Consider the following 27,788-nt stretch of genomic DNA (forward strand, 5'->3'; position numbering starts at 1 on the left):
ATACTTTTCCGTATCTTTGCCACTGCCACTGTCTTCTCTCTCAACACAAAAAAGCGCGAATATGTTCACATGCCAACATATTTCGGAAAATTTTTATAGGTGCTGAGGAAGGTAGAATAAGGCAGCTAGTACCCCACTTTCCAATCAGAGACTTTTAAATAAACAGAAAAATATTCGATTTTTTTGTGCTCCGAAATGAACAATTTTTCCGCCGGTTCCCTTATTTTCCCTTCTGCAGCTGGGCATGTAACCCATATGGATAGAAATGTATTGGTCAGTAAAATTTAGATAGCTGACTTATGTGAAATTGAAATAACGCAGAACTAATTTTGCATCTCAGGCCGGGTTTTGTGTTCAAAAACATTTTGCCTGTGTTGCAGCACCAGAATATGGCGTTCCCAGATGATAACGGACAGAATTTCCAGCATATTTCTCCGTGCTGCGTCAGTTAAGAAACTACGTTTTCAGCTCTCGCCGGATTTTACGTGTATAAGTACGATAAACTCGAACCTCTGAATCTACGAAACGGATAAAGATATGCAGAAAGTTTTCAAGGCTGTTCGAGACTGGGATTTTAAGAATACATCGTAAAAATTTCAGCCATTTACTGTGCATAGCCGTCTTGGAATTCTCGGCTGGATTTTGGTCCGCTGATAACAGCGAAAACATAGTAAAAAAACCGTTTTTGGGATTTTCTGAGGAACCAAAGATGAACTAATGGTGCCTCCATAGGCCCCAGAAAGCCCACTGTAGACAACATGAAATGCAAAAAGAACCACCAGATTTGTTCCATTTGCCTACGCAGGAGGAAGTGTGTATAATTAATACTCTGACCATGTACTTTAGGATACGTCACTAAGACTATCCTTCTGTTAGGTACGCAAATGATGCCTAACCCAAGTACTGTCCAAAACATTTGAATCTACCTTTTTATCACTAACAGAACCCAAGGTATGAGCACCGGAAAGCACCGTTTTTACACTATGTGATCAAAAGTATCCGGACACCCCCAAAAACAAACGTTTTTCATATTACGTGCATTGTGCTGCACCTACTGCCAGGTACTCCATATCAACGACCTCAGTAGTCATTAGACATCGTGAGAGAGCAGAATGGGGCGCTCCGCGGAACTCGCGAACTTCGAACGTGGTCACGTGATTGGGTGCCACTTGTGTCATACGTCTGTACGTGAGATTTCCACACTCCTAAACATCCCTAGGTCAACTGTTTCCGATGTGATAGTGAAGTGAAAACGTGAAGGGACACGTACAGCACAAAATCATGCAGGCCGACCTCATTGTGGACTGGCAGAGACCACGACAGTTGAATAGGGTATAATGTGCAATAGGCAGACATCTATCCAGACCATCACACTGCAATTCCAAACTGCATCAGGATCCACTACAAGTACAATGACAGTTAGGCGGGAGGTCAGAAATTTCTTGGCCGAGCGGCTTCTCATAAGACACACATCACAGCGGTAAATGCCAAACGACGCCTCGCTTGGTGTTAGGAGCGTAAGCATTGGACGATTCAACAATGGAAAAACATTGCGTGAAGTGACGCATCGCGGTACACAATGTGGCGATCCGATGCCATGGTGCGGGTATGGCGAATGCCCGGTGAACATCATCTGCGAGCTTGTGTAGTGGCAACAGTAAAATTCGGAGGCGGTGGTGTTATGGTGTGAGCGTGTTTTTCATGGAGGGGGCTTGCTCCCCTTGTTGTTTTGCGTGGCACTATCACAGCGCAGGCCTACACTGATGTTTTAAGCACCTTCTTACTTCCCACTGTTGAAGAGCAATTTGGGGATGGCGACTGCATCTTTCAACTCGATCGAGCGCCTGTTCATAATGGACGGCCTGCAGCGGAGTGGTTACACGACAGTAACCTCCCTGTAATGGACTGGCTTGCACAGAGTCCTAACCCGAATCCTATAGAAACCCTCTGGGATGTTTCGGAACGCCTCACCGACCGACATCGATACCTCTCCTCAGTGCATCACGCCGTGAAGAACTGACTGCCATTCCCCAAGAAACCTTCCAGCACCCGATTCAACGTATACCTGCGAGAGTGGAAGCTGTCATCAAGGCTAAGGGCTGGCCAACACCATACTGAATTCCAGTATTACCAATGGAGGGCGCCACGAACTTCTAAGTCATTGTCAGCCAGGTGTCCGGGTATTTTTGATTACATAGCGTATGTGCTGATGTTTGGAACATATTAGATAAGTATGCTGTCGCATGCATATCGATAAATAGGCGAGGAAATGCGTTACTTTCACAACTGGTACAAATTACTGGAAATAAAAAATATTGTAAAATATCTAGGAGTACCATCCGGATGACATAAAGCGGAATGACCACATGAAACAAATAGTAGGGAAAAAGAGACGCCACGATGAGATTCACAGGAAGAATATTAAGGAAATGTAAAGCGTGCGTGAAAGAGGTGGCTTACGTAACACATATTCGATCGAGTCTTGAGCAGTGGACATCACTTTGGGAGCCGTACCAGGTCAGATCGCTAGAAGAGGTAGACAAGATCCGAGGAAGTGCGGGCCATTTCACTACGGAATCATTTAGTCGGCTCGAGAGCATCACGGAGACGCCTGACAAACTCGAGTGGCAGAAGCTACACGAGCGGCGTTTTGCATCATGGACACGTTGTCTGTCGCAAATCCGAAGGCATACGTCCTTGAAAGAGGGAGCACTATATTGCTTACTTCCATATACATGCGGCGTAATGACCACAGTGAGAAAACCTGAGAAGTTAGAGCTAACGCGGAAATTTACCGGCCATCATTTGTCCCCCCGCCATCCGCGAATGGAACAAGGAAGGGCCGGCCGCGGTGGCCGTGCGGTTCTGGCGCTACGGTTGCAGGTTCTAATCCTGCCTCGGGCATGGGTGTGTGTGATGTCCTTAGGTTAGTTACGTTTAAGTAGTTCTAAGTTCTAGGGGACTTATGACCTAAGATGTTGAGTCCCATAGTGCTCAGAGCCATTTGAACCATTTTTGAACAAGGAAGGAGGGGAACTCACAGCACTAGAGGTACCCTCTGCCACACACCGTGGGACGGCTTGGGGGGTGTAGATGTGTTTGTAGATGCAGATAAAAAAATTGGCCGATGTCTTTTACAGGTAAACATCCCAGTATTCGCTTGAAGTTTATTAGGAAAATCCAGGAGAAATAAATGTGGATGATGGGACAAAGATTTGTACAATGCTATGCGGACTTCAAGAAGAATACAGTAATCCCAATTCCAAAGAAAGCCGGTGCTGACAGGTGTGAAAATTATCGAACTATCTGTTTAATAAGTTAAGGCTGCAGGACGCTAACACGAATCCTTTACAGCAGAAAGGAAAAACTCGTAGAAGCCGACCTTGAGGAAGATCAGTTCGGATTCCGTAGAAATGTTGGAACAAGCGAGGCAATACTGACCCTACGACTTCTCATGGGATTCAGGCATACCTATGTTTATAGCGTTTGTGGATTTAGAGAAAGCTTTTGACAATCTTGACTGTATTACTCTCTTTCAAATTCTAAAGGTCGCAGGGATAAAAAACAGGGAGCGAAAGGCTATTTACAATTTGTACAGAAACCAGATTGCAGTTTCCAGAATGAGATTTTCACTCTGCAGCGGAGTGTGGACTGATGTGAAACCTCCTGGCATATTAAAACTGTGTGCCGGACCAAGACTCGAACTCGGGAGTATTGCCTTTCGCAGTCAAATGCTCTACCAGCTGAGCTACCCAAACACGACTCACGCCTTTTCCTCACAGCTTTACTTCTGCCAGTACCTCGTCTGCTTCCAAACTTGCCGGTGAAAGGCAAAGGTCCCGAGTTCGAGTATCGGTCCGGCATACAGTTTTAATCTGCAAGGAAGTTTCATATCAGCGCACACTCCGGCGCAGAGTGAAAATCTCATTCTGGAAACATCGCCCAGGTGGTGACTAAGCCATGTCTCCGCAGTCTCCCTTCTTTCAGGAGTGCTAGTTCTGCAAGGCTCGCAGGAAAGATTCTGTAAAGTTTGGAAGGAAGGAAACGAGGTACTGGCAAAAGTACAGCTGTGAGGACGGGACGTGAGTCATGCTTGGGTAGCTCAGTTGGTAGAGCACTTGCCCGTGAAAGATAAAGATCCCGAGTTCGAATCTCGGTTTTAATTTGTTAGGAAGTTTCAGATTGCAATTGTAAGAGTCGAGGGGCGTGAAAGGGTAGCAGCGGTTGAGAAGGGAGTAAGACAGGGTTGTAGCCTATCCCCGATGTTATTCAATTTGTACATTGAGCAAGCAGTAAAGGAAACCAAAGACAAATTTGGAGTAGTGATTAAAGCCTGGGGAGAAGAAATAAAAACTTTGAGGTTTGCCAATCACCTTGCAATTTTGTCACTGACAGTGAAGGACTTGGAAGAGCAGGTGAACGGAATGGGCAGTATCTTGAAAGGAGGATACAAAATGAACATCAACAAAAGCAAAACGAGGATAATGGAATGTAGTCGAATCAAATCAGGTGATGCTGGGGGAATTAGATTAGGAAATGAGACACTTGGAGTAGTAAATGAGTTTAGCTATTTGGGAAGCAAAATAACAGATGATGGGTGAAGTAGGGAGGATGCAAAATGTAGACTGGCAATGGCAAGGAAAGTGTTTCCGGAGAAGAGAAATTTGTTAACATTGAGTATAGATTTAAGTGTCAGGAAGTCCTTTCTGAAAGTATTTGTATGAAGTGTGGCCGTTTATGGAAGTGAAACATGGACGATAAACAGTTAGACAAGTGAATAGAAGCTTTTGAAATGTGATGCTACAGAAGAATGCTTAAGATTATGTGGATGGATCACATAACTAATGAGGAGGTACTGAATAGAATGCGGTAGAAGAAAAATTTGTGGCAGAACCTGACCAAAATAAGGGATCCGTTGGTAGGACACATTCTGAAGCATCAAGGGATCACCAATTAAGTAATGGAGGGAAGCGTGTGGGGTAAGAATCGTAGAAGACCAAGATATGAATACACTAAGCAGATTCAGAGAGATGTAGGTTGCAGTTGTTATTCAGAGATGAAGAGGCTTGCACAGGATAGAGTAGTAGGGAGAGCTGCATCAAACCAGTCTTTGGACTTAAGACCACAACAACAACAATGCGGAAGTACGAGTCCATTGTAGTATAACCAGAGCGCCACATAGCACGGCGAACAACGTTGATCAACCTAGTATTGGAGAGTTTACCAGTCACTGATTCGCTATCCCAACTTTCAGCTGCTGGGACCGGCCACCGTTAAAAGCAATATTCGCTCGGCGCCCATTCGTGCACCCAGGCCCGCACGAGGCACGGTAGTTGACTGGTTGCACCTGCGTTTGCTTCCTGTGGCGCGGAACTGCCGCCTCGCATTGTTCACAACGGATCACCTGCCACCTGACACACGTCATATCCGCCGCGCAGCAGCTGCACTCACGGTTACCAGATGTCGCTACTTTGTCACTTCGCGACCATTCCACAAATCACGACGTAGTAAACAGTTACTGGCCACTGCCTAAACTACCTTAGTCGAATCGTGTACTAAGTCATTTCTCAAGTTGTTCCGCAGAACCATAGGGTTCACTCAAGGATTCCACGAAACTTCGTGCCTTTTTTCATACAAATTCAAGAAAGTAGCTAGAAAGAACAATAAAGGTTAATGCCTCTAATAAAACTTGATAGGCCGGAATCAAGATTTAAACACTATTTTATAAATTAACAGATGATTAAATATCAAAATGAAGTGTGGGTTACAAATCCCTTTATGATCATTGTGCGATCCTCGACCGTGACAGAATTAAAACATGAAACTCTTATTGAACCGACATATGATTTATCGTTAACAGAAAAATGTAAGTTAATACCTTCAGCGGAATTCTGGTGCAGTTTAAACCATCACAATCCTCAATTAACTCAAAAAACTGTGTTGATACTTCTTTCCATTTGTAACTACGTATACGTACGAAGCATGGCTATCAACAAACAAATATCGCCTCAGCCTTGATGTCGAAATTCTAATGAGAATTCAACTTTCATCCATAATACTTAATATTAAGTATATCTGCGTAAATTACCATTCATCTCATTAGCGTCATTTGACTCTGTTGCTTTAAGTGCAAGTTTCTTTGAGAATTTTTAGGTTAATTTTGAAATTAGTTTTTGGTGTACATAATCTGTTAACAACAAAAACAAACTGCAGCAACTTTTGAAAGCTCCACGATGAAAGAGGACATTGAGAAAGTGTTCTACTTATCGAAAAGATTAAGAAATACTTACACTACTTTGTTGTCAGTAAAATGACGATTTAGCATTAGGTCTATGCCCTAATGAAATTAATACTTTCCATCCATAGTTCTGCGATGTGCACGAGTGACAGTCAGTCTGACGGTTTGTATCATTAACAATAGGGTCGGAACGGCTTTGGAAGGGGCGTATTCGGATAACAGATCTTTTACGAAAACATATTGTACTAGCAATATAAAACAAAGAAACACTGATTACACACCAAACTGCACATACATTTTATTTTGTGCCACAGGTCTTACAAATGATACAGAGAAATGACTGCATAACCTAATTTTAAAACTTCAAACTGGGCATTAAAGGAGGCATACAGTTTAGGAAAATAAGACCGAAAATCTGTTTTTGCATCACAACTCTTTTTATTGCTGCGAAATCTCGAAAACATTTTTAAGCCCGCAATTAGACAGCATTGCATTCTTCTTGTAGTTCTGATCATCTGATAGCCGACTCAAGGCAGTGATAAGCTTCCTGTCTGAATGGTCCTTTTTTTGCTGTCGCTGTTGCCAGGCTCTTCCTCTACGAAACAATGTGTTGGTCGTCCATGACACTGGCAGTTATTTCACCGTGCGTCAATACTTGATAGCCAGGGTGACCAACATCACATTCTAGCCGGTCTTGAATATTATATTTCAGTATTATCGTTCAAAACCTTACTCTTTAATCAGTCGAGCCAATTGGGATATAAATCCTGGATTTTGATCTTTCTTGTGCGCAAGCTTCTACCTTCACTGTCAAATACACTACCATAGTTTTTATTGGATTCAATGTTCTTTCTGATTACTTTGCTGTAATATGGATCCAAAGCTTCTATAAAATTTTTAAGTGGTGTCACCTTGCTTTCAGCTATTAGAATTTTATTTTTCGTCATTAAGTCATCTTCAAGCATAAGGTTTTGACGTACGCTTTTACATTAGGCAGAAATAACAACATTTCCAACTGCTGAAAGGAAGATTACATCATTTAAAAACTTATGTTTGGTGTTCGATATCGTTGTGTTCCCTCCATATTCGTGAATCAAGCTCGATCCACCAGCACCTTTCTTCAACTGGTATAAAATTTTACTCTTGTTGGAATCACTAATAACAACGCATGTACCTTTAGTCATCATTGCGAAAGGTGCAACAACACCACGTTTTGTCACAATTAGAGTTGTAAAACTACCATAGGCCTCCATAGACTGTCGTAAATAAGATAGACTACAATAATGTTTTTAGTAGCTTTGGTCAGTTAAGACCGTAACCGCGTTACTTGTATATTTGGTGTGTTGCATACTTACCGGGCTTACCCCATTTCGTTTGCTTTGTCTGCGTATGCAGTCAGCTTCTTACTAAATTCCCTTAGGAACTAGAAGCGCTGAACTGTCTAGAAACTGAGTGTGAGTATATAAAGGGCCACGTAACGTACAGGAAATTTTTGTTCTATTTGGTTATCCGCATGTCTGTTACTTAAGAATAAACGGTATTTACAGCAAAATTTTTGATTTGTAATGTGAAACAGCGAGATGTTATAGGAAAATAAAAAAGATACATACTTATCAAACAGTGATAGAAAACTGAGTTTCCGAAAAAAGAGGTAAACTTAAAAATAGCGAAACAAAAACATATCAAATATCGCTTCAATACTTCGTCGAATTTATATAATACATTTGTCTGTTATTGCTGAAAAACTTTCGTACTTACCTATAATAGCAGGAAACCCTTGCCTTGCATCATGATGAAGAACGTGCTACTGAGTACAAAATAGCAACGATAATTATATATATTTTTTAATGTTTGCGCATGTAAACTGTACTTGCATCAAAAGTAATAGTTTTGGTTACATAAGAGTGTAGGAATTACACTTATAATTTTTATTACTTGTAAAATCCAATTTTGTAAGGATATAATATTCACTCTGGGCTATCTCTGAACGATTTGCGGTTCATATTATGTGCAAAACAAACAAACCAAAAACAAAGAGAAGTCATACGATCTCAGTTCCTCTCTCACACTTTCATTTATGTTTCTTTCCCTACAAATGATAACGGTAATCCTACCATTTACTATGTCATTTATGTACTCTACCAAAACTATCGAATTGTAGTTTTAGTAGAGTGCAACTCTAGTCACAGTCGAAGGTCCAGCCGTCGACATAAAACAGCAGCAGTGACGGTTGGCGAGGAGGGGGAGACCGTTCAACCGACCATTCCAGCGTCAGCGGAAACAGTACAAGGCGCAGACACGCAAATTTGAATTTGCCAACTGGAACGCCTGCCGTTAATCGATATCTCAATTGATCGGTATCCACATAATCGATGCTGTACTGTACTGTTCTGTACCACAAATCGTAAGAACCGCCTGATCTCGCGCGTAAATACATGGTTGAATTAAATTACTTTTACAGACTCTGAGGACAGGTTCGTTACACAAAAACAATAAAAAATATGCACTAAACATGGGCTCTAAAGGCCATACCTTCAGAGAGACGAGGCTACGATTGCTTTGGTTGCGTATGAAGTACCATGGGCTGTGCTCGTCTGACTTCAGAATGCGCTAGGGCTTTTCGTGAAGTTGATGTACTGGGGTTGTGTGCGTGTTTTCAGTGTATAAGCCTGTGTTTGGTGTTTGATATATGTGGTACTGGTACCTAAGGAGGCGTGTAAGAATTAATTTTGGGTGTCTGAGAGAAGCTTCTGGTGGTTCGTTTCGTAAATTTTGGCTGAGAAAATGTGGTGAAGTTTGTGTTGTTTCGTAAAATGTTGTGGATTTGTCTTGAATAAGTGCGTAAATGGTGGGTTGGCTTAGGAAGACATGCGTGTGTGTCAGGGGCGTATTTGCCAACGTCTGAGATGACACAGAAAACTCTATTCTGGAGACGTTGTTGTCGGGATAGTGCTGTGTCTAACGCCATAGACCGTACCTCCGAGCCATACAGAATAACTAGAAGTATGAGCTGGCGCCAGTGGAGGAGTTTGCACTGAATGGATATTCTGTCGCCTTTCATCAGGGGATATAGCCTATAGAATACGGCGTAACCTTTTCTGCTGCGGTGGTGAGGTGCCTGTTCCATGTTAGGCGTCGATCTATTTCGACGCCCAGCTGAATAACTGAATTTCTCCAAGTTAGCTCTCTGGCGTCAGTGGAGAGTCGACGTTCAGGGTGCTTGATTTTAGGGGTGAAATAGAGCGCCTGCCTCTTGGTAGGATTGATCTTTATTTTCTAGTTGTTGCACCACCGCGTATTGTAAGTAAAACAGGTCGAAATATGAACTTTATTAAAATAAAAGTATTTACACGTGCATTTGCGTTGGCAGAATAACAATAATAATTTATTTAGACAAGTAGCAGTGAAGAGTCTTTTGTTTGGCTAAGCTGCAGCTTTTCCTCGCGGCAGTGTCACGCCACCGTCTCAGGAGCAGTAGGTCAGTTGGTGTCGCCTCAGGCTGTTGTTCCACGTAGCATATGAAGGCCTCGACAGCAGCGTAGCCATCGGTGTGACTCATCATCGGAGCAGCCTCTGCCTTGTCATCCTCGTCACTCTCACACTGCGATGGAATGTTAACCGTGTCAATTATAGAAGAGTCTGTCACTCCCAACTGTTCGTCCGAATTTGACCACTCGCCTACTTCCACCTCTCCTGCCTCCATGACTTAGAAATTGTGTCTGACTTTATTTCGCTCCAAGATTCGCTAATCCAGTACACGACGTCCTTCAAAGTCACATTCTTCAAAGCTCCTACAATTCTTTCGTTGTCTTCGGAATGCAGGATTGACTGTAGCAATCGCCGACGACACTTTTTTTTAGACATTCCAGAACGCCCCGATCCATGGACTGTATGAGACAGGTAACGTTTGGTGGGAAAAACAAGGCAGTTCTCCTGCACTTGGATGTGAGGAAGCATTATCCATGAGCAAAACTGCTTTGCATGGCAGTCCCCTCTCTTTTAAAAAATTCTTGCAGTCAGGTACAAATGAGTTAAAAACCAGTTCTTGAAGATTTCCTGATTCATCCAGGCATTATTCCGATGTGTATAGACAACTGGAAGAGCTGAGATGGGTACATTCTTGAATGCTCTTGGCTTGGCAGACTTCCCAACCACAACTAGTTTTAGTTTGTGGTTTCCAGATGCATTTGAAGCTGCCATAGCTGTGAGCCGCTCTCTGCTTTTTTTTTTTGTGCCCAGGAGCTCTTTTTTCTTCACAAGAAGTAAGTGTCCTCGCTGGTAACATTTTAAAATTTAGCCCAGTTTCGTCACAGATATATATTTGTTCATTGTTCATTAGACAGATTTTCATCAGTTATGATTTTTTTAAACTCGACGATAAATTTTGAAACGGCCTGAGCGTCACCAGAGAGTTTTTCTCCACATACGTCTCGTTGACGCACTCCATACCTCTTCTTCCACTTCGAGCCAGCGGCGAAATTGTCGCCTCCTTCCTGCAGCTGGTTTCTGAAAAACAAAGCTTTTTCTTGCAAGATTGGACCTGAAATCGGAGCACCCTTCTGTCTCTGTTGGGTAAACCACATGAACAATGCCTCACTTGTTTTTTTCGAAGTCTGACCTCTTTATACTTCTTCGACTGAGAGATTCGTGTGAGCATATCTGTGAAGAAAACTGTTCCAGTTTAAGTCGGTTTCTTCTCGAGTCACCAACAGTAACTTCACCGACACCATATTAGGGAGCAAGTTTTTTTATTGTTTCTCCTTTGTCAAGTCGTCTTAGTGCTTCTAATTACTTTTTGTTGCAGCACTCATCTTTGTAAGGTGTACAACGGAACACACAGTCAACAGACAAAACGACACACAACACTGTACAGTACAGGTACTGGGAACTACAGCAGCGTATGAACTCCCCAGTTTTGATCGGTAGCAGCCATCAGCAGTCGGGGTATTTCGTGCCATGCTGACAACAGATGTTCGTGCAACAGGGCAGCGAGCTAATCGTCGGTGTTGATTACATTGTTGTCTGCTTTGTCACTGAGCTGTACTCTCCCTATATATCTTTTGCAATGATGTTTTCATTATTTGTCAAGCATGCCAGTAAAAAAAAAGAATTATTATTGGAAACTCGAACTATCGAGACTCTGCAGTGTAAAGGACAGGACCTAAAACCGAACCTTGTGGGACTGCTGTCGCAATCCGTCGTGTCTGTCTGGACTTGTCTTCGTTCCTTACGAAGAACTGGCGTCCTGTAAGAGTCAATGATCCAGATTATGTGAACTGAGCACCCTATCTGATCTAGTTCGTAGATTAGGCCATGTTGCCCGACGCGGTCAAATGCTTACCTTAAGAGCTATGAGCACTTGTTCATCTTCGATACTGTCAAACACATCGTACCCTTGCTATAAAAATGACATAACTCCAAAATTTTCATTTTTAAGTTGTTACTATGAAAGAGTTGAAGAAATGGCACCTGTCCAGAGCAGCAAAAGTGTTTTTCCTATAATTTCATAATTTCGCCGTTAAAGGGAAGTTACGTCACTTTAATTGTTCGGAATAGGAACGTGCTGATGACAACAAAAACGTTGCATTGTTAGTTAAGTAATAAATTCTATGGCGAACGGATCTTTGTTAAGAAGTTCAAAACTGTGTTGCTTTGAGTTCTGTTGTTCGTTTTGAATTGAATTCACAAAAACCAGCACGATATTTCTATTTGTATCGCTTAAGTCGATCGAAGGAAGCATAGAGAGGTCACAGTTCGTAGTGACTGACAGAAAGTCATCGAATAAGCCGGAAGTGATTTCTGGCGTTCCCCAAATGAGTCTTATAGGTCCTCTGCTGTTCCTTATCTATATAAACAATTTAGCAGACAGTCTGAGCAGCTGTCTTAGATTGTTTGCAGATGATGCTGTCATTTATCGTCTAGTAAAGTCATCAGAAGGTCAAAAGTAATAACAAAACGATTTAGGATCGATATCTGTATGGTACGAAAATTGGCAACTGTCTTTAAATAATGAAAAGTGTGAGGTCATCCACATGAGTGCTAAAAGGAATCCGTTAAACTTCGGTTACACGATAAATCAGTCAAATCTAAAGGTTGTAAATTGACCTAAATATCTAGGAATTACAATAACGAACAACTTAAATTAGAAAGAACACACAGAAAATGCTGTGGGGAAAGCAAACTAAAGACTGCGTTTTATTAGCAGAACACTTAAAACATGTAACAGATCTAGTAAAGAGACTGCCTACACCACGCTTGTCCGTCCTCTTTCGGAGTAGTGCTGCGCGGTCTGGAATCCTTACCAGATAGGATTAACAAAGTACGTCGAGAATGATCAAAGACAAGCAGCACGCTTTGTATTATCGAAAAACAGGTGAGGGAGTGTCACGGACATGATGCAGGATTTGGGGTGGACATCATTAAATCAAAGGCGCTTTTCATTGCGACGGAATCTTCGCTCACAAGCTTTCCCCTCTGTGTGCGAAAATATTTTGTTGACGCCGTCCTACATAGGGAGAAACGATTATTATAACAAAATAAAGGAAATCACAGCTCCCACGGAAAGATATGGGCGTTCGTTTCTGCCGCGCGCCATTCGAGATTGGAATAATAGAGAATGATTGTGAAGGTGGTTCGGTGGACACTGTGCAAGGCACTTAAGTGTGATTTGGGGAGTATCCACGTAGATGTAGATGTAGAAAGGTTAAGTAATTTGGATTATGATAGTTTTTGAAGTATTATTTCTGGGAATTTTGCGTTACGTTAGTTTTACTAAATAAATTATAATGATCCATTTATTGTTTTTGTAATGAAAAGTATGTTATTTTCTAATTTCTAATTTAAATTTAAACATTGAGAGCTCTTCCAAGTAAACGGATCCCTTGATTATTGTGTGAATTGTATTATTTGCGATTGTGAATTGTTATTCTGAGTTGCTTCACTATAGAAGAATTAACATTCTCAGTTGTGTCGGTTTTGAAGAAGTAGATTAGGATATTTTGAGATGTGTAATTCTTAAAGAATATATTCATCCTTTTCTGTTCCGTTTTCATGCCGGATGATGATGTTTTAGTCAGGGCGGAAATCCTGTTAATCTGAGAAGAAACATATGAAATAAATACATGTAGTGAGACAGCAAAGGAAGAACATAATAAAATGCTCCATGAATTTCATTGATATAGAAACGCATCATCTTTAACGAATTCCTGTAATGAAATAGTATCAATTGTTTCTGCTACAATTTTGATAGCAATGGATATGACATTTATACTGTTGCATGTAGATCAGAAAGAAGATTGTTTAAAGCTTACTCTAACCGGTTTCCTCTGCCTGAAAACAAGAAGAAACATATTCAACAACTTCATAAAAACATCATTCCAAAGAACTTAATAATTCTCATTATAATGTCGTTCTCATTGTTAGTTGACTATTTGAACTGCTCATTATGATTCCACGATTTTAGTGTCAGATAACTGTTAGACTTGTATGACGATGAATGATACTGTCATTTTACTTATCCTTCTGAGTTTGTGAAAGGTTTTGTTAATATACATAATTTCCATAAACGTAATGAGTCTGCGTCAATTGACACCAAAAGCCTATAAGTCAAAATTAATCATACACATTGTGCGACTTGGAAATAAAACATTATTAATAAGAACATCAAAATTGACATACGTATATGTGTTATCCTAGAAAAGTGTCAGAACTCTAAATAATAAAGAACTATAAGTCCGATAAAGACAATGAAAGTGACAAAACTAAAATAAAGGGCAATTCCTTAGGGTAAATTACTGAAACAACTTTTGTTCCTGATGTTATGTCCAATAGCGGTAACGTTGACAAATTTGTTTGTTATAATAAATTCTCGATGGGGAATTAAAAAAAGGAAGAAATGGATAATTAGGGATCCGTACCCCAGTAGGTAAAAAACGGAAGCTTTGACTTCAAGAAGAATATAATAATTCCAATCCCAAAGAAAGGTGGTGTTGACAGATGTGAAAATTACCGAACTATCAGTTTAATACGTCACAGCTGCAAAATACTAACACAAATTCTTTACAGACGAATAGAAAAACTAGTAGAAGCCGACCTCGGGGAAGATCAGTATGGATTTCGTAGAAATGTTGGAACACGTGAGGCAATACTGACCCTACGAGTTATCTTAGAAGCTACATTAAGGAAGGGCAAACCTACGTTTCTAGCATTTGTAGACTTAGAGAAGGCTTTTGACAATGTTGATTGGAATACTCTCTTTCAAATTCTGAAGGTAGCAGGGGTAAAATACAGGGAGCGAAAGGCTATTTACAATTTGTACTGAAACCAGATGGTAGTTATAAGAGTCGAGGGACATGAAAGGGAAGCAGTGGTTGGGAAGGGAGTGAGACAGAGTTGCAGTCTCTCCCCGATGTTATTCAATCTGTATATTGAGCAAGCAGTGAAGGAAACAAAAGAAAAATTCGGAGTAGGTATTAAAATCCATGGAGAAGAAATCAAAATGTTGAGGTTCGCCGATGACATCGTAATTCTGTCAGAGACAGCAAAGGACTTGGAAGAGCAGTTGAACGGAATGGATAGTGTCTTGAAAGGAGGATATAAGATGAACATCAACAAAATCAAAACGAGGATAATGGAATGTAGTCGAATTAAGTTGGGTGATGCTGAGGAATCATTAGGAAATGAGACGCTTAAAGTAGTAAAGGAGTTTTGCTATTTCGGGAGGAAAATAACTGATGATGGTCGAAGTAGAGAGGATATAAAATGTAGACTGGCAATGGCAAGGAAAGCGTTTCTGAAGAAGAGAAATTTGTTAACATCGAGTATAGATTTAAGTGTCAGGAAGTCATTTCTGAAAGTATTTGTATGGAGTGTAGCCATGTATGGAAGTGAAACATGGACGATACATAGTTTGGACAAGGAGGGAATAGAAGCTTTCGAAATGTGGTGCTACAGAAGAATGCTGAAGATTAAATGGGTAGATCACATAACTAATGAGGAAGTATTGAACAGGATTGGGGAGAAGAGAAGTTTGTGGCACAACTTGGCCAGAAGAAGGGATCAATTGGTAGGACATGTTCTGAGGCATCAAGGGATCACCAATTTAGTATTAGAGGGCAGCATGGAGGGTAAAAATCGTAGAGGGAGACCAAGAGATGAGTACACTAAGCAGATTCAGAAGGATGTAGGTTGCAGTAGGTACTGGGAGATGAAGAAGCTTGCACAGGATAGAGGTGCATGGAGAGCTGCATCAAACCAGTCTCAGGACTGAACAACAACAACATAGAATCATTTTATTGGCCGTCTATGTTTCTGCCTGTCCGTCCGTCGTCTGTTGAGACCCGTTTTTCTCAGGAACAGGAAGACACATCAAGTAGAAATCCGTGTCCCCTTCTAAGGTCTATGGGCTCTCGACAGAGGAAGAAATTTAAGTATTTAAGTCAATGAAATCAAAAGATACGACCAATTATTTAACATATTTTGATACTTGCAGAGACACGCATAAAAATCTATAGGGTACCTCCTGTTGACCTAGAGTCATGAAGTTTGGCAAGAGCAAGGCTTCACACTACAAGTAAAGACTGTTTTTTTTTGTGTACTTTCCCTATGCAGCTCTGTCCTCATTAATGCTCATGCTGAATTTTCTGCTTCTTTTTGCATGCACCTAATTGTGTCATTTGTTTTAGAATTTGGTTAACCAAGTATGTTATTAATTTTGTGGCGCCAGTCTTTTACAGCGATAGCCGTTCTATGGCGCCGTTTGTAGCAGCTTCAAAAGGATAAGTTTGGATTCTTTCACTTTCCAACCACCTATCAAGAAAGTAGTCAAAACACAAAGGCCTGGGGATATGCGGTGCCTGTGAATGTACCTTGAGCCAGTCATCACATACATCTTCAGGCCGAAGAAACGCCTGCGTAGCACACATGCGATTTTGTTTCTCACTTCTTCATTTTCTTTGTATTCATGAGTAAATTCTAGATCTTGAACTTGCCACCACAGAGGCTTTTTCATGTGGAAATAATATCCATACACTTCGGCTGTCGGTCGTACAACTTCAATCGCAGAAATCGCTGCTGATTCCAAATCTACGGTCACGTTTGCAGTTTCCATTCTGGAATATTTACCACCAAATTTCGAAAAGGCGGATGTATATCTCTTTTCTTTTGTGTGGTAAAAATGCAAAGGCAACTGGATTGAAGTCCGTCTCATTTGCACCCCGAAAATAGGCAAGAATGATGTATATCTGCGAAGACTGTTTGCTACAGCACTTCAACGTTCCAGCCATAAAAAGTCTTATTTAGTTCTTAGAGCCTCCATCCCTGCTCTTCCGCTAAAACCTATTATCCTTTCTCCTAACTTGTCGTCTCTTAACAGGAAACTGCTGCCATAGCTCGCAGCTCTGCTTTGAAATCAATTTCTTCTCTAGTCTGCGGATCTCTCACATTTCGCTGCGATTTTGCCCGCTAGCAGTATAAAGTTCTCTTCGTTGCTTGCTCCTCTGGCATTTCAGTGACCAAATCATAGCATTGATTTTGCAGGCAACCCAGTTCTTCTAAATATGTTTCGGAAATAGAAGTCCCTTTCCCTCGTTCCCTATCCTTTTCCTGGTTTAAAGTCTTCCAAAGGATTGGAAAAGGGCACAGGTCATTCCCGTTTTCAAGAAGGGACGTCAACAGATGTGCAGAATTATAGACCTATATCTCTAACGTCGATCAGTTGTAGAATTTTGGAACACGTATTATGTTCGAGCGTAATGACTTTTCTGGAGACTAGAAATCTACTCTGTAGGAATCAGTATGGGTTTCGAAAAAGACGGTCATGTGAAACCCAGCTCGCGCTATTCGTCCACGAGACTCAGAGGGCCATAGACACCGGTTCCCAGGTAGATGCCGTGTTTCTTGACTTCCGCAAGGCGTTCGATACAGTTCCCCACAGTCGTTTAATGAACAAAGTAAGAGCATATGGACTATCAGACCAATTGTATGATTGGATTGAAGAGTTCCCAAATAACAGAACGCAGCATGTCATTCTCAATGGAGAGAAGTCTTCCGAAGTAAGAACGATTTCAGGTGTGCCGCAGGGAAGTGTCGTAGTACCGTTGCTATTCACAATATACATAAATGACTTTGTGGATAATATCGGAAGTTCACTGACGCTTTTTGCGGATGATGCTGTGGTATATCGAGAGGCTGTAACAATGGAAAATTGTACTGAAATACAGGAGGATCTGCAACGAATTGACGCATGGTGCAGGGAATGGCACTTTAATCTCAATGTAGACAAGTGTAATATGCTGCGAATACATAGAAAGAAAGATCCTTTATCAGTTAGCTACAATATAGCAGGTCAGCAACTGGAAGCAGTTAATTCCATAAATTATCTGGGAATACGCATTAGGAGTGATTTAAAATGGAATGATCATATAAAGTTGATCGTCGGTAAAGCAGATGCCAGACTGAGATTCATTGGAAGAATTCTAAGGAAAGGCAATCCGAAAACGAAGGAGGTATGTTACAGTACGCTTGTTCGCCCACTGCTTGAATACTGCTCATCAGTGTGGGATTCGTACCAGGTAGGGTTGATAGAAGAGATAGAGAAGATCCAACGGAGAGCAGCGCGCTTCGTTACAGGAGCATTTCGTAATCGCGAAGGCGTTACGGAGATGATAGATAAACTCCAGTGGAAGACTTTGCAGGAGAGACGCTCAATAGCTCGGTACGGGCTTTTGTTAAAGTTTCGAGAACATACCTTCACCGAAGAGTCAAGCAGTATATTGCTCCCTCCTACGTCTCGCGAAGGAGACCATGAGGATAAAATCAAAGAGATTAGAGCCCACACAGAGGCATACCGACAATCCTTCTTTCCACGAACAATACGAGACTGGAGTAGAAGGGAGAACCGATAGAGGTACTCAGGGTACCCTCCGCCACACACCGTCAGGTGGCTTGCGGAGTATGGATGTAGATGTAGATGTTACTTCCATCCGAACGTCATCTGCAGCTCCACATTGATGCTCGAATGAAAAAAAACACCCACGAATTCTTGGTTTTAAGCATTCCTTGGCAGTGGTTCAGTTTTTTTCTTGAACAGCGCCTCATCACAGCCCTGTCTTCTTTCGTTCTCTCCACTATGTAAGAATAGCCTTCATAGTGGCAACACGGCTTATCGCGAATCGTCGTCGAAACTTCCATATCGCACGATGTCAACTCTACGACAGATAGAGCAGTAGTAGACTGTTTAGACACTCAGCTAATGTGGTAGAGTATGTATATTGCGGCGCAATTTGGCCGTATCTCGGGAGCAGGTAGTTTAGAGTAATTACGATGGTCCGGGCGCATGTAAGCCGTGACGTAAAAGGAGCAGGTGTTGGGCGCATATTTCACGTCGGAGATTTCAGTAGGCGCAGTTTTCACGGATTCGAAATGAAAGTAGCTGGTGCCATATCCCGACTATTCGCAGTATAGAGTCGTGCATTGTCGTGAAAGGTAATGATTTCTTCGAAAATCACTCCGCGCTGTTTGTTTGAATTGACATGCAGGCTCTTGTAAGTCTCACAATAAATCTGTGATGCCACAGTATTCTCGCATGTTAATCTCATTAAATCTATTGTCAAAATAATTATTTGAGCTTACTGGAAAAATAAGTGTGCACAGATTATTTGGACTGTTCCTTAGTTATGGAGTACTCGTACGCACTTACGCACCAATGTTTCGTCCCAACTCTCGATTCTGTACAGAAATTCCTCTCCCTCGTCAATGTAGTGTCGAAGGAACACATTGTTTCAGATTTGGCAACATCGGTCATACATTTTGATACCCCCTGAATACAAAACCTATGGTAACCTAAGCTGTCTGTGAGAAACTTAAAAGAACTCTTGTCCTTGAAATCTGAGGCAAGTTCGAAAATGTGAACCGACGTCTGCCACGCACAAGTTTATCAGTCACGCCTGAATGTCTTCCTCGGCAACTTCCATCATGCACATCTAAGCGACTAGACTTGAATTTACTGCTCCAGCGCGTCACGACGGTGATTCACAACTCCTTCCCCGAACACACAGCTCTATCGCCGGTGAACATCGGCGCAAATGACTGCTCCTGCTTGCAGGAAGCCAGTTACAGAACGTACCTCGCGACTGGCCGGAGACAAAACAAAACAGTCTATGTCATTCGCTTGCCTCTTACACAGTGTCGAACGAAACTGAGTGCTGAGGGACACAACATGACCTTCTATGTCCCCTTTTCCAGCAACGCAAGAGCCATGAAACTACGGGCATTTGTTTATTTTTAACAACCAATCGGAAGTTAATTTGTGGATAGTCCTCGTATGAAGAGTTAGCGAGATTAAAAACAATTCTGCCTCTAGTTAAGAGCTTACTCGTTACATTTACGTTTGTGCTCCGTTAACAATAATAACGGAGCCTTAAAGTTACAATGCAGGTTAAACAGTGTGAGGAAGGAATGTTTTTATGACTTTATCTAAGGTATTAGAGTGTCATTTTAACTTCCTGTAAAGAAGAGGTGCGTAAGGGACTGAAGGGGATTCACAGATATCGCCCTTTAAAACAGACATTTTTCGAAGATATTAAAGAGGTTTTAACAAGATACTAGAAATCCTTCCCGGTATTTCTGCCATTTGAGTCTCACAGCATTTCAAAAATGGTTCAAATGGCTCTGAGCACTATGGGACTTAACTTCTTTGGTCATCAGTCCCCTAGAACTTAGAACTACTTAAACCTAACTAACCTAAGGACATCACACACATCCATGCCCGAGGCAGGATTCGAACCTGCGACCGTAGAAGTCGCGCGGATCCGGACTGTGCGCCTAGAACCGCTCCTCCACAGCGGCCGGCTTACAGCATTTCTCAGACAAACTCCAGTGAGGCAAAGAAGCCTACGACCATTCATTATACCCAGCTTCTTTTCATTCTCGCGTATGACATGTGTGTTAATTTCAATCCGATACAGGTCGCTTAATAATCATGTTGCTCTTAATGGAACGAAATCGACAGATGTAAAGGTAATTTACGGAGTACCCCAAGCAAATGTGACAGGATCGTTACTCTTCAAAATGTATATAAATGTTTAGGTAACAGCGTTGGAAGCTCTTTAAGACCCTTCAAAGATGATACGGATGTCTATTAGAAAGAAGAAATGCCAGAAGACAGTATCGATTTGGAGAATGACCTGCAGAGGGTTGATGAATAGTGCGAGCTCTGGCAGTTGATCAAGAACGCAAATAAATGTAACATTTTGCGCATACACAGGAAAAGAAATCGACTACTGTGCAATCACACTATTGATGACAAATTGCTGGAAATAGTATCTACCATAAAATATCTGGTAGTAACTATCCGGAAACAAACCACAGGAAAAGCAGAGGCTGGACTCAGTCTCATAGGAAGACTCTTAAGGAAATGTTACTCATCCAGAAAGGAAGTGGCATACAAGGCACTTGTTCGACCGATTCTTGAGTATTGCTCACCAACCTGGGATCCTTACTGGGTGGGACTGATAGAAGAAATAGAGAAGATCCAACGAAGAGCGTCGCGTTTCGTTACGGGATCGTTTAGTCAGCGCGCGAGCGTTTCGAGGATGCTCAGCAAACTGCAGTGGCAAGCGCTCCAAGAGAGGCGCTGATCACCACAGAGAGGTATGCTATCGAAATTTTGAGCAAGCGCTTCCCGGGAAGAGTCAGACCACAAATTACTTCCTCCCACATACACCTCGCGAAGTGACAACGACTAGAAAATTCGAGGGATTAGAGCCAATACAGAGGCTCACCGACGATCGTTCTTCCCACACGCCATTTGCGAGTGGAGTAGAGAAGGGGAAATTATTTAATGGTACCAGAAATATCAAAATGGTTCAAATGGCTCTGAGCACTATGGGACTTAACTTCAGAGGTCATCAGCCACCTAGAACTTAGAACTACTTAAACCTAACTAACCTAAGGACATCACACACATCGATGCCCGAGGCAGGATTCGAACCTGCGATCGTAGCGGTCGTGCGGTTCCAGACTGTAGCGCCTAGAACCGCTCGGTCACCCCGGCCGGCGCACAAATATCCTCCGTCACACACCGCTAGGTGGCTTGCGCAATATTGTTGTTTTTGTTGTTGTTGTTATCTTCAGTCCTGAGACTGGTTTGATGCAGTTCTCCATGCTACTCTATCCTGTGCAAGCTTCTTCATCTTCCAGAACCTACTGCAACCTACATCGCTCTGAATCTGGTTGGTGTATTCATCTCTTGGTCTTCCTCTACGATTTTTACCCTCCACGCTGACCTCCAATGCTAAATTTGTGATCCCTTGATGCCTCAGAACATGTCCTGCCAACTGATCCCTTCTTATAGTCAGGTTGTGCCACAAACTTCTCTTCTCCCCAATCCTATTTAATACCTCCTCATTAGTTACGTGATCTATCCACCTTATCTTCAGTTTTCTTCTGTAGCACCACATTTCGAAAGCTTCTATTCTCTTCTTGTCCAAACTATTTATCGTCCATGTTTCACTTCCATACATGGCTACACTCCAAACAAATACTTTCAGAAACGGCTTCCTGATACGTAAATCTATATTCGATGTTAACAAATTTCTCTTCTTCAGAAACGCTTTCCTTGCCATTGCCAGTCTACATTTTATATCCTCTCTACTTCGACCATCATCAGTTATTTTACTTCCTAAGCAGCAAAACTCCTTTACTACTTTAAGTGTCTCATTTCCTAATCTAATTCCCTCAGCATCACCCGATTTAATTTGACTACATTCGGTTATCCTCATTTTGCTTTTGTTGATGTTCATCTTATATCTTCCTTTCAAGACACTGTCCGTTCCGTTCAACTGCTCTTCCAAGTCCTTTGCCGTCTCTGACAGAATTACAGTGTCATCGGCAAACCTCAAAGTTTTTACTTCTTCTGCATGAATTTTAATACCTACTCCAAATTTTTCTTTTGTTTCCTTTACTGCTTGCTCAATATACAGATTGAATAACATCGGGGAGAGGCTACAACCCTGTCTCACTCCTTTGCCAACCACTGCTTCCCTTTCATGCCCCTCGACTCTTATGACCGCCATCTGGTTTCTGTACAAATTAGATGGGCGAAATTTGAGTCCAATCAGATGAGGGCTTAATCGAAAAGCTTACGTTTCAGTTACATTTGTACTAACCATGACAATATTTCACACTGACGTCAGTACCGCTCATATGGACGTATCCGCAATTATTACGTAAACGGTTCTTTTGCAGACCTATCTATAGTGGTACGTCTTTGCTTCTACTGTCGTATACTTTCATCAGCGTCAGTTTTCGCTGTTAATCATGATACGCCTTCTGTAGTGTGCAGTACAGGGTACCAGGTGCATACAAGAAGCCCAGCTTGTCAAGTGGGTCGGTGCAATCAATATTTCTGAAGCACGATCTTCTACTCAGCGGTGTGTAGTCTTTGCGTTGTTTTTTCTCCGCAATGCGTAAAGTGTTTGCGAGAGTTGCGGCTTCAGTGTGAGCTCGTGGATAACTTAAGCCGGTAAGTACATCACGCATTTTCACACCAGTCGCACTTAGCCGTGTATTTCTGCACGAGCGGGCAAACAAATGCCAAAGCATGAAATACAGCAATTCGCATTTCACACGCAAGCAAATCTGTCTTTCTGCAATGTAGAGCAAATAAATGCGCTTGAAACAAAGAATGTTTTCCCGAAACGAAGCATACACTGCACAGAGTGACCTATCAATACGTTTAATGTGTAAACGTGTTATAAATACGTTCGGCACCCGATGAAAAATAGCCTAATTGTGGAATTATTATTTGTGAAATTATTAACATTCGTTGTGTTTGTGATTACTCGTAAGCCTCATCAGTAAATATTATCTGACCGTCTGGATTCTGGGACTATAAATCCTCATTATTGCAAACATCCTGTTCACACTTACGTAAGCCGTTATTCTTATGGTGCTTAGAGAACTATCTTTATCTGGCTGAGATTGCCGCCTTTCGATGTTTTCGAACTAAATTTGGAGTTTAGAAAATTAGCAAATTATTTTATTTCTTTTTAATTAGGGTCGATACCTATGACCTATGTGTTACCTTTCTTCGGTCTCATTATTTATTTCTTGAGCTGCATCAATTTAAGGTTCAGCTACAGGGGGGCTTGGTTTTATATATGTTATGGTTTTGACACAATGTTATGTTGCCTCTGATACTGTACATTGCTTTTTGTTTTGTTGAGTGCAGTAAAGCACATTGTTTTATCTCTTACGTAGGAGTGCAATATGGATTAGTAAATAAGCAGCAAACGGACAGAATAACTTGAGAAGCAGTAGACTACTTTTTAATTGGCTTTTTCTGTTCAAAGCTCTTAATTAACAACATAGCCAAATAACACAAAAAGTTGACTATTCATATCTACAGCTATACTGATACTCTGTAAATCACTGTAAATCATTTGGGAGTATTACTTTCCGTTCATTGTGCTACGTATTGCGGTTACTTCCCGTTCATTCACAGACGGATCCTCAAAACGATGTTTGTTTATGTATCGTTGTGGGAACTATTTCCAGTTTAATTTCATTTACATGGCCCCTATGTAAACTATGTGTAAGGGTCAAAATAGTAGTCGTAAATGAGACTGAAAAAAAGGTTCTTGAAAGTTTAAAGCTGATTTTCTTTAGATATTTCTTCGTTTGTCAGTCAGTTGACAATTTTGAGTTTAGGTTGTACAATCATTTTATGAGTAGTCTCATTCACAGTTATCTGTGGATAAAAATCCTACATCAAGGTAGCAATTTTTCTTCACTGATTATCCTTTTCGGATCATTACCGAGGCATCTTTAGACCTAAAAATAAGAAAATTAAGTAAAAAAGTGACAATAAAAATACATTCAATACTTCAATTTCCTTTATGCAATACGTACCAATCTGAAATGTTGTTCAGTGTGTGACACTCATACCACATCGTCGTATTTTTTAGAGCTAAGTCGTCCAAGTGAAACAAAAAATCCCATAGGCATAATGGGAAAATACAACTATTAAAAGGTGATGCTATAGAATACAAAAAATATACGGTGAGTACTACGAAATAACTTACCTAAAGCCAAAACATGAGTTGTTTATGTGCATTGACAACGTTAATCACTAACCAAATATTGTTAGAGCGCCCATTATGCCACATGTATGTACAAACGTTCGACAGGAACGATAGTTCATTGCCCATGAGTGGACGTAAACAAGATGTCATTCCTGATATGAATATTACAAATCATTTCTGGTTTATATCCACTCATGGACGATGCAATTACCATTGCTGTTCATCGTTTGTAATTACGTGCGGCAAAATTGGCACTGTAACAACATTTGATTAGTGACTAACGTTGACAGTTTACATAACCAAGTAATATTTTCACTTTAGACATGGTACTTCATATTACCATCTACTTTTGCATGTTATAGTGTCACTTTTTTATGTTTTCGTGTTATGTCAATGGGATTATTTTGTTTAACTACGGCGACTTAGCTCTAAAAAATACAACGATGTGTGATAAGTGTCATACACTGAGCAGAATTTTAGATTGGTGTGTACTCCACAATGGAAATTCAAGTACTGAACGTATTTTTTTTATTGTTCACTTCTTATAAGCAATTTTCTGTATTTTTAGATCTGAAGATGGCTCTGTAATGAGCCGAAACCGGTAATCAGTAAAGAAAAATTGCAATACTGACGTACGATTTTTATCTCCCCCTCCCCCCCCCCCCATTGACAATGTCAAAGAATAATATTCTTCATAGCCGTTTTACCATTCCAGGAATTCCACTAACGACCCAAAGTCTGCCATTGCTTTCGCATATCAGAGAACGTAATGACAGTTCCGTATTATACTTCAAGGCACTGTTACTCCCAGGTACATGTTTAAGTGTATGTTTCTGCCCTCGTCTGTGGCTCATCGTTTGAGTAATCAGAATTCGTACATTCCGTGAGGAACAGAATATGTGAATGAATGAAGGAACGCGGTGGCATCTTCATTCCAAAGACTGGTTTGAAGCAGCTCTCCACACTACTCAGGCCCGTGCAACCTTCTTCATCTCCAAATAACGACTGCGATCTGGTCTCCCTCAACAATTTTTATCCCCCATGCTTCACTCCAACATCAAATTGATAATTCCTTGACACGAGGAATGTGTCCTGTCAACCGATCCCTTCTTTTAGTCAAGTTATGCCGTAAATTGCTTATCTCCCCTATTTGATCCATTAGAGGAAAGTGGTCTAAATTAGGGCTACCATTTACTTTTTGAGATACAACTCACGTTCTGTCCAAAATAAAGAATGTTGCAGTAAACAATACTTTGAAGTGTCTTGCTTGAACCATTACGGTGAAATGTAACATACTCTCACTATTTTTTCTTATTTTGGATTTAAAAATATTTTAGAAAGTTGACACAACCTAGAGCTGTGGTCTAATTTGGGCTGCCCTAACAAATATTGAGATCTCGTTGAAAAAAGTCAGTAAAATGAATGAAAAGCAATTTACTTGTATAATGCAATATTAGAAACATTTCATAAAGTAGCTAAAAATGATAAGGCGTTCTTTTATTTTCAAACCACTGTGCTTTATCAACAAATGTGGTCACATAATCATAATGTAAAACATTCTACTCTCTTGACAAGAGTCGCAAAGTGGCGTGGCCGGTTCTAAACTGTCTTCTTCTTCCTATCCTTGCCCATTTCCCTTTGTATTTTGGTGTTGCCCTTAACGTCTTGGAAGAGGTTGATATCTTCGGAGTTCTGAAGAAATCCCCTCGCTCCTCACTTAATGCCCAGACCGATCTAAGGCACAAGTATATTTTAGAAAATTTTGATTACTTAAACAGGTAGTCTTCCCCCTATAGCTTACTTGTTTTTTTTTTTCTTTATTGATTTTCAATTTCCCCCGAAGGAGGCGGGCTGGCAGGAGCTTAGTACGCTGCTCTACAGCCTACAGACTTTTTTAAAAACGGAAGAAGAAAAGAAACAACAAAAACAGGCGCTAAAACGGTGACTTAAAGTGTAAAATGGCGGAAAAATGCGGAAAGTTAAAACAGAAAGCAAAGGGGTTGACAATGTTAATAAAATACACAGGAATCAGACAAGTAACATAGTAGACACACAATTAAAAAACATGGCGACAGTCTGGTTTCTGTTCACAAGTAATAAAAAATTACACCCAGCAACAGTATGATGGCCATTCGCAAAACTTCCCAAAAGACACAACACGGAACACTCACTGTAGAACACTCACTGTAAAACACTGCACGAAAATGGAGGCACAAAGATGACACTCCTGAGTCAAAGGCAGATGGGCTGGGGCGGGGGGGGGGGGGGACCTGGAGGAGGGGGAAAAACAAGGAGGGAGGAGAGGAAAAAACGAAAGGGTTGGGAACCAAGGAGGGAGAGGACTCATAAGAGGGGAGAGGGGCAGGGCATCTACATCTACATCTACATGACTACTCTGCAATTCACATTTAAGTGCTTGTCAGAGGGTTCATCGAACCACAATCATACTATCTCTCTACTATTCCACTCCCGAACAGCGAGCGGGAAAAACGAACACCTAAACCTTTCTGTTCGAGCTCTGATTTCTCTTATTTTATTTTGATGATCATTCCTACCTATGTAGGTTGGGCTCAACAAAATATTTTCGCATTCGGAAGAGAAAGTTGGTGACTGAAATTTCGTAAAAAGGTCTCGCCGCGACGAAAAACGTCTATGCTGTAATGACTTCCATCCCAACTCGTGTATCATATCTGCCACACTCTCTCCCCTATAACGCGATAATACAAAACGAGCTGCCCTTCTTTGCACCCTCTCGATGTCCTCCGTCAATCCCACCTGGTAAGGATCCCACACCGCACAGCAATATTCTAACAGAGGACGAACGAGTGTAGTGTAAGCTGTCTCTTTAGTGGACTTGTTGCATCTTCTAAGTGTCCTGCCAATGAAACGCAACCTTTGGCTCGCCTTCCCGACAATATTATCTATGTGGTCCTTCCAACTGAAGTTGTTCGTAATTTTAAGACCCAGGTACTTAGTTGAATTGACAGCCTTGAGAATTGTACTATTTTATCGAGTAATCGAATTCCAACGGATTTCTTTTCGAACTCATGTGGATCACCTCACACTTTTCGTTATTTAGCGTCAACTGCCACCTGACACACCATACAGCAATCTTTTCTAAATCGCTTTGCAGCTGATACTGGTCTTCGGATGACCTTACTAGACGGTAAATTACAGCATCATCTGCGAACAGTCTAAGAGAAATGCTCAGATTGTCACCCAGGTCATTTATCTAGATCAGGAACAGTAGAGGTCCCAGGACGCTTCCCTGGGGAACACCTGATATCACTTCAGTTTTACTCGATGATTTGCCGTCTATTACTACGAACTGCGACCTTCCTGACAGGAAATCACGAATCCAGTCGCACAACTGAGACCATACCCCATAGCTCCGCAGCTTGATTAGAAGTCGCTTGTGAGGAACGGTGTCAAAAGCTTTCCGGAAATCTAGAAATACGGAATCAACT

The 27,788-nt window shown here is 41.3% G+C and overlaps 1 protein-coding gene across 1 annotated transcript in view; it reads left to right on the forward strand.

Moving 5' to 3' along the window:
• Positions 1-27,788, forward strand: part of LOC126336564 (uncharacterized) — a 119,070-nt gene that overhangs the window by 23,762 nt on the left and 67,520 nt on the right. The window lies entirely within an intron of this gene.

Source organism: Schistocerca gregaria, chromosome 2 (genome assembly GCF_023897955.1).
Source record: "Schistocerca gregaria isolate iqSchGreg1 chromosome 2, iqSchGreg1.2, whole genome shotgun sequence".
Taxonomy (NCBI): domain Eukaryota; kingdom Metazoa; phylum Arthropoda; class Insecta; order Orthoptera; family Acrididae; genus Schistocerca; species Schistocerca gregaria.